Source organism: Triticum aestivum, chromosome 3D, assembly GCF_018294505.1.
Source record: "Triticum aestivum cultivar Chinese Spring chromosome 3D, IWGSC CS RefSeq v2.1, whole genome shotgun sequence".
In the NCBI taxonomy this organism is placed as follows: domain Eukaryota; kingdom Viridiplantae; phylum Streptophyta; class Magnoliopsida; order Poales; family Poaceae; genus Triticum; species Triticum aestivum.
In genome coordinates, this window is record NC_057802.1 from 15,634,623 (window position 1) to 15,642,430 (window position 7,808).

Consider the following 7,808-nt stretch of genomic DNA (forward strand, 5'->3'; position numbering starts at 1 on the left):
CGCCCCCGGAGCCAGGCTCGCCGCCGCCCCTGCGCCCGCGCCGCCCCCGGAGCCAGGCTCGCCGCGGGCCCCCTGCGAGCAATCAATGTGTGTGTGTTCCTTTATCTGATTTGCACCATGGTTTGTCCTGTTCATGTATTGTGTATTACCTGATTTGTGCTCTCACTTCATGATCAATTAACAATGACTTGTCTTGATTCAAATCTGTATAGCCAACTGTTAATTTGTGCATCAGATGTCCCTCCTTAAATTTTGCTCTCACATTTGGGGTACACTGGAAGCATTTGATCCATTTCATTTCAGAACATTCACTCAAGCACAACAGCAGACATCTGAATATTTCCTTTCACAGCCCCAACTCTGAATATTTGGAACACCAGAAATAACTCCATGTATGTAAATAGAAACTTCCTTCAGTAGGCACAAGAAATTTGCAGGATCACAGCCCAAACCACACAGAGAGAAAGTAAACCAGTCATTCGAGATTCAGAGTATGCACAAAGAAACAAACACATCTCCCACCCACACAAATCAATGGTTTGTGCTTGTGCACTGGAACCAATAGCAAGCCAACCATAATTTTGTTTTGCTTTTCTCCCTCACATTTTTTACAGTTGTGCCTCCTAACATAAACCCATAAGCGAACCAACAAGGAACGAGTAAATAGGGTCAGATGTATAATTAGTCGATGTACAATCCTGGTACATTTCAATGGATCACCAGGAAAGAATATGTTGGTATTGCTGCAGAAACATAGTGGGTGTACTAATTGGTGTATTGGTGTAGTTGATTATCTTCTACTCAAAATTTATGCTGCTATAATGTTGTATGATAATGTTGTAAGGGTACTAATTGGTCTCTTCTGCTGCTTATCAGAGATGGGGGGAAGCAGCCACCGCCGCTCTGCCTCACCGGAGTACGAGTTGGATGCTTTCGAGTTCTTCAGTGTCATACTTGGGACTTCAGTATCAGCCACGAGGCAGATATATTAAACGAGAGATCTCCCCTTCACCCATCTCATTATGATAACTCTGTTGTTTGCTACATCACTCCTTGTCCCAAATTGCAGAGGCTGCCTGACACTTTTATGAACATGCTGGGTGAAGATCCGCCAGATAATGTGAAGCTCCGACAGGCCGGCAGCGGGGTTCACAGGCTGTGGGATGTGGAGTTGGTGATCGAGGAGGGCCACATGTACCTGTGCCGTGGCTGGGAGAAGTTCTACAGTGCCTACGACCTGCGGACCGGGTACTTTCTTCTCTTCAGGTACGACGATGACGCCACAATGCTCATCGTGAAGGTTTTCAACACGACTATGTGTCGCATGCGCTACGCTGACGACGAAGATGCCAGTGCGTTCTGCCTCTTCTTATTCCTCTACATTTGGCTTTGTCTCACATCGATTGTTAACGGTCATTGTTGCATTTGGACAGGCAATGGGAGCAGCTGCAGCGACACTGGCTACAGCCAAAGCAGCAGCGATTATGGCTGTAGAAAAAGCAACAGCGATTCTGGCTTTAACGAAAGCAGCAGCGATTCTGGCAGCAGCAAAGACAGCAAGAAGGATGATCCGGACTGGAGTGGGGGAGAAGAGGAGCAGAGTGGGGATGAGGAGCTGCAGGATGACGATGGGCATCTGGCTGAGGATGACCTAGCGCTGATGGTGGCTGACCAAGGGCAAGAGATGGTGGTGGCTGACCAAGGGCAAGAGATGGTGGTGGCTGACCATGGGCAAGAGATGGTGGTGGCTGACCATGGGCAAGAGATGGTGGTGGCTGAGGATGACCTAGCGATGGTCGTGCCCGTCCTGCCTGAAGGTGGCCTCGCGATGGTGGTGGTGCCTGACAATGACCACGCACCGGTGGTGGCGCCGGCGATCCCACAGCTGGGCGACATGACCACGCCAATTGTGGTAGAAGACTACATCCCACAGCTGCCTCCACCGCCTCGCCGCTCTTGGCGCATCAGGCTGAGGAAGGAGAAGGAGAAGAACAATGTGAACTGAACTATGTCAGGTATGTCAGATCTCCAAAATGATATATATATATATATATATATATATATATATATATACTTAGTTGCCTATGTTATCTCTAATATGCTTAGTTTCCTATAGGTTAGCTCCAAAATTACTTATGTTAGCACAAAATGATCAAGTTTACATAATAAGCTTATAGTCTTCTTCTTATTCTTCTTCTTTTCCAAAATGACATATGTTAGCTTCATTTTACCTAAGTTGGCTCTAATATGCTAACTTAGAGCTTATATGCTTAGTTTCCTATAGGTTAGCTCCAAAATTACTTATGTTAGCACAAAATGATCAAGTTCACATAATAAGCTTATAGTCTTCTTCTTATTCTTCTTATTCTTCTTCTTATTCTTCTTCTAGTATTCTTCTAGCGTTCTTCTTCTTCTAGTATTCTTCTAGTCTTCTTCTTCTTCTTCTTCTTCTTCTAACTTCTTGTTTATCATTTTGCAGATTTGATTTAATTCACGGAAGCTTGCATGGATGGAGTGCTTCTTTTCCATTTGTGTTTTTATTTTGTATCAATGTGAAACTTTTGTGAATTGATGGATAACGGTGTTGGATGAACAATGTGAAACTTTTGTAATATGTAACGATGGAGCTATGTGTTGGCTATGTATGTATATATGATGAAACTTGTGTGTTGGATATGATTGTTATATGGATGCTTGTTGTATATATATGTGTTGGATATCTCATATGTGAAATAGTGACCTGAGATTAAGAAAAAACGAATTTTTTTTAAAAAAATTGTTACTAAGGGCGCACTTCCATGTGGTGCGCCATTAGTATACCAGCTACTAATGGCGCACCTGCGGGATACTAATGGCGCACCTGTGGTGCGCCATTAGTATACAAGATACTAATGGCGCACCTCTGGTGCGCCATTACTAAAATATTCTAGTGGCGTGGTACTAATGGCGCACCCATAGTGCGCCATTAGTAGCCAAAATAGGTGCGCCATTAGTAGGCCTTTTCCTAGTAGTGAGTGGTGGGACTGCCGGAGGGAGAAGGAGAGTCAAGCAGGCATATTGTTTTCACACATGGAGAGGAAAAGATTTTGAGATGAACGGGCTTCCTGCAGGTATGGGGAACGGTGCATAATAAGTCATCTTGCATGCCGGGCTAGGTATAGTCTCAAGTCATTAAAAAAATACACGCCCCACACATGTTCATATTTCAAGGTGCACTAAATTATTGCATGCGATGATTAGGGATGGCCATAATGGTGGTATCTTAGCTGGTATCATGCATACGGGAATAGCAAACATGCTGATGTGGCAAAGAATTAAAGAAGAGAGGGGGGCTTAGAGTAGCTAGTGTTCAGGCATGCATGCAATGCGATAATGCATTGGTAAACACATTTTTTGTGAAGAATGACAACATTAGTTGAGTACTTTTGCAGACTACAAAAACTATTCCACCGCCTCTATCTTGGTAAGAGTAGGTGAAATTTTTGAACCGAGCCCTTTAAACTAGAAGGGAGGTAGTAGTACTCTAATAGCTAACCTTGTTGTGATGACTAGATAGGACATGGCACGCGCCTGGACGGAGGAACTAGTCTGCATTGTGCATCTAAGTTCTGTCTGAAGTCAATGTACCTCTACTTTGACCAAACTTATAGAAAAATGTATGAGCATTCACAATATCAAATCAATATTTTTATACTCATTATAAAACGTAGTTCTTATACTCATTATAATCAGTATTGTAGATATTGATATTTTTAGTATAAATTTGGTCAAACACTTTGGAAATGGTTGACGGAAGTAAAAAGGACCAGAGGGCGTATCATGCATGCGGAGTAGGCAAAAAATTGCTCATTTATAGCCGGTCGAAGTCTCAAAGGGCGTGACCACGCGAGCGAGGCGAAGGTCATGGGAGGCGCGATGGTTGACGGAATTAAGTGACGTTACATCCACGCGCCGGCATGGCGTGCGAACAGGTAGAAGCTATACCGGCAGGCCTACGATATGGGTCTAGTAGACATGACATCTAGTGGGTCCCGCATAGTACTCGAGAACTCTTTGGGGGCTTGTAGCTGTTTATCCACCGGGCATGCCAATAACCCCACGCTGTTCGCACGCCCTACTCGTCCCCGTCTTCTACTACTACAGTACCTTACAACAATTCATTCCCAGTCGTCCCGTCCTTTCACATTACACCAGTTCAACTTCTCCTAACCCTCCAAAATCAATGGCCTCCCAAATATCTATGGTCGCCGCTGAGTACCAGGTTGGAGCCCTCACCGGCGATGAGTTCATTGTCATCTAGACACGTGGATCCGCGATGGTGAAAGCATACCTTGCTCGCTTCCTACGCATGTTCAACAGTTCAAAGGATGAGTGGGTCACTGGGCTAGATGTTGAGTACACCACAGTCCTCAAAAGAGAGAAGATCCTAAAGGAGGCAGAGAAGAAGAAGCCTGCCGTGATCCAGGTTTGCGTACACATATGCCATGCGACGTTGAGTGCCAGGATTTTAAGAACTTCCTCAAGGACGAAAGAGTGAAACTCATTACTGTAGACTTTAGGAACGACGGGGATGTCCTGGGTCGGATAGGCCTCATTGTAGGCCAGCCCTTCGATCTCTAGAAGGCAAGCCTAGCACTACTAGAAAAAGGACTACTAATGGCGCACCTAATCTGGCCATTAATGGCGCATCAGTGGTGCGCCATTAGTAGCACGCCATTAGTATATTTTACTAATGGCACACCACTGGTGCGCCATTAGTATCTGGTATACTAATGGCGCACCGCAGATGCGCGATTAGTATATACTACATTGCGCCATTAGTATGCCTCCCAGGGGGCCATGTATACCAGGTGCTTTGGCATACTAATGGCGCACTACAGATGGATGCGCCATTAGTAACTTCGGCATACTAATGGCGCACTGTTTAGTGATGCGCCATTAGTATCCTTTGGCATACTAATGGCGCACTATGATGTGATGCGCCATTAGTATGAATATTAGGTTTTTTTTATTTTTTTATTTTCTGTTTTTTGCACAGGTTACAAAATGTATAATTGGACAAAATATAGACAGCACACATCAACAACAGATTCATCGAATACAATAAAAGATTAATCTCTGAATACAATTCATCATTTTAGTCTCCGAATACAATTCATCATATTAGCCTCCGAATTGAAAAGACCGAACAAAATGTATAAGTATGAATCATTATATTACAAGTCTCGACAGTGGTGCGGAGCACGGTCGGGCGCCGGTCCTTCCGTTGCCTCTTCGGTTGGCTGCCATCTGTGCGTGCGCCGCCATCATCAGTGGTGGCATCCTCGGCGGCACCATCAGTGGTGGCATCCTTGGCGGCACCATCAATGGTGGCATCAGTGGGGTCATCCTCGGCGGTACCATCAGTGGTGTCAGGATCGGTGGGGGAGGCGGCGTCCTCATACAAGTGAGGTTGTTCCTCCATCTCCTGGGACAGCATCCAGAATGGCTTGACGCTCGAACCCCCGGCCTCATCGTTGTTGGCCATGTTTCTCTCTAAATAGGAACAAAGTTTGGTCAAAAAGCTGGTTATTGCCAAGGAACAAGATCATGGTCTCATCATTTAGGGTTAGTCGACACCGAAGCATCCTAAAAGCTAAGCTTTTATCATTGAGGGTTTTTCGACGCCGAGGCACCCTAAAAGCCTAAGCTTTCATCATTTCAGTTTTTATCGACACCGAGGCACCCTAAAAGCCATGCATTAGTCACAAGTACGCCGGGGCACTTGATCCTACTTAATTAACTACTAAGATACCCCGGCCCATGCATTAGTCACAAGTACCCCATATGTCCTATTTTTAGCAAAGTCATGCTAAAATTCACGGAAAATTTCAGCATGACCTTTGCTGAAAATAGGACATATGGAGTACCCGAATTTGCCGGAACGGAAGTTAATCGACATTCCGGCAAACTCAAGGGCCTCTCGGGTGGACAAGGCAAAAAAGGCCTCCATCACAACATGGAAAATACACCAAGCAGTATCATCTCCAAGCAGTATCATCTCCAAGCAGTATCATATTTGTAATGACTGAAAATATTTACTTCAGGAAATATTTACTACTGTAGTTTCTGTTACAAACAAAAAAAAGACTGAAGTTTGTCCTAGCTATATTTCAGGATGATTTTTCAGTTGCTCATGCTTTTTACAAATTGTAGCTACTGTTTTTTATACCTAAACAAAATTGCCCTAGCTATATTTGCTACTGTTTTTATACCTAATTTTTTGCTACTGTTTTTTTAATTTGCTACTACTTTTTTTTATTTGCTACTGTTTTTATACCTAAACAAAATTTCCCTAGCTATATTTGCTACTCTTTTTTTATTTGCTACTGTTTTTATACCTAATTTTTTTGCTACTGTTTTTAAAATTTCCTAAAAGATTTCTAACTTTGCTAACTGTACTGTGCTAAATTTGCCTTAAAATCTATGCACAAAAACACAGAGAAGGCATTAGGCATTACAAAAAAACACAGAGAACTGCTATAATGTACAACAGGCTTTTGGTTTCTGGAACCATTTCATGCCCAAGTGATCTGATCCTTGTACTTTTGCTACAATGATACAGTGATACAAGTAGAATATGAAGGCATTAGGCATTACAACAAAAGGAACAGAGCTGCTATATTTACAACATGCTTTGATACATACACCACCAAAGTCCAAAGAGTAACCACTTATTAGCTACCAGGAGTAAGTAACTAACTAAATACACGACTAGAGAATAACTCACTTTGCCTCTCACTTGCTTCCTTCACCTCAGAGCGATCTTCTCTTATTACTACTCCTGCACAACATTGTCATAATTTTTATTATCTTCACAACCAAGGTACTGCATTCTGTAACAACCAACTACAAAACTACAAATCAATCAAGGACATGTGGTTATTTCCTCCGCACTAAATTGGCAGGTGAGTCACAAAAGGAACCCCACCAAGTTTCATAGCACTATCACCCAAACAAGGTACTGAGTTTCTTGGAGCAACTCATAAGCTGGTCTGTGGTGCTAGTTCATGATGAACTATGCAAACGTGTACAGATTACTGCTATCCATGGTGGAAAGTAAAAGGGGCCCAGTATATATAACCTTAAATACAAACTAGTTGATCAATAGATCAAACACATTAGCACGGACGTTACGAATTGCCATAAGCAGAGCAGCAGCTACACCAGACAGTGGTAACTGTAGTGTGGTACAGTAAAGCACAAAGAGTAGCCAAGCCAAAAATAGCCATGAAGTGAGTTGCTGAAACTGTCCTTTTGGTGCATCACTAAACTAGTGCTAGCATCAGTATATGCTCCGTGTTCCATTACTAGGGGGACGCACGTTACAGCCCAAGCACTGATAATATATAAACAAGCCAATGAAAACGTACGTTTATTAATTATGAATCCCATAATAATAACCATTATAATACCCATCGCTCTCAAGGTTAACCTCACTAAGGTCAGGCAACAACAATATTCTCATTCTCCGGTGGAGGAAACAGAAACAGGTCATACATTAGCAGAAGCAAGCGTGGAAAAGGTCCACCGAATTTTAAGACTGTTGGGCACATGGCGCAGCCAAGAAATTCAATTTTAAAATGGAACGGATAAGTAATAAGCAGTTGATACGCCACAGCAACAGAAACAAACTTGCTAAAATCTGTGGTTGCTCGCATAGGGACAGATTGTTGTATTAGGAGCAGAGAGGGAGAGGTGGGAAATGGAGGCGGGGGTGATTTGGATGGGGTACCTGCGGGCGTAGAAGACGGGGGCGTCGTCGGGGA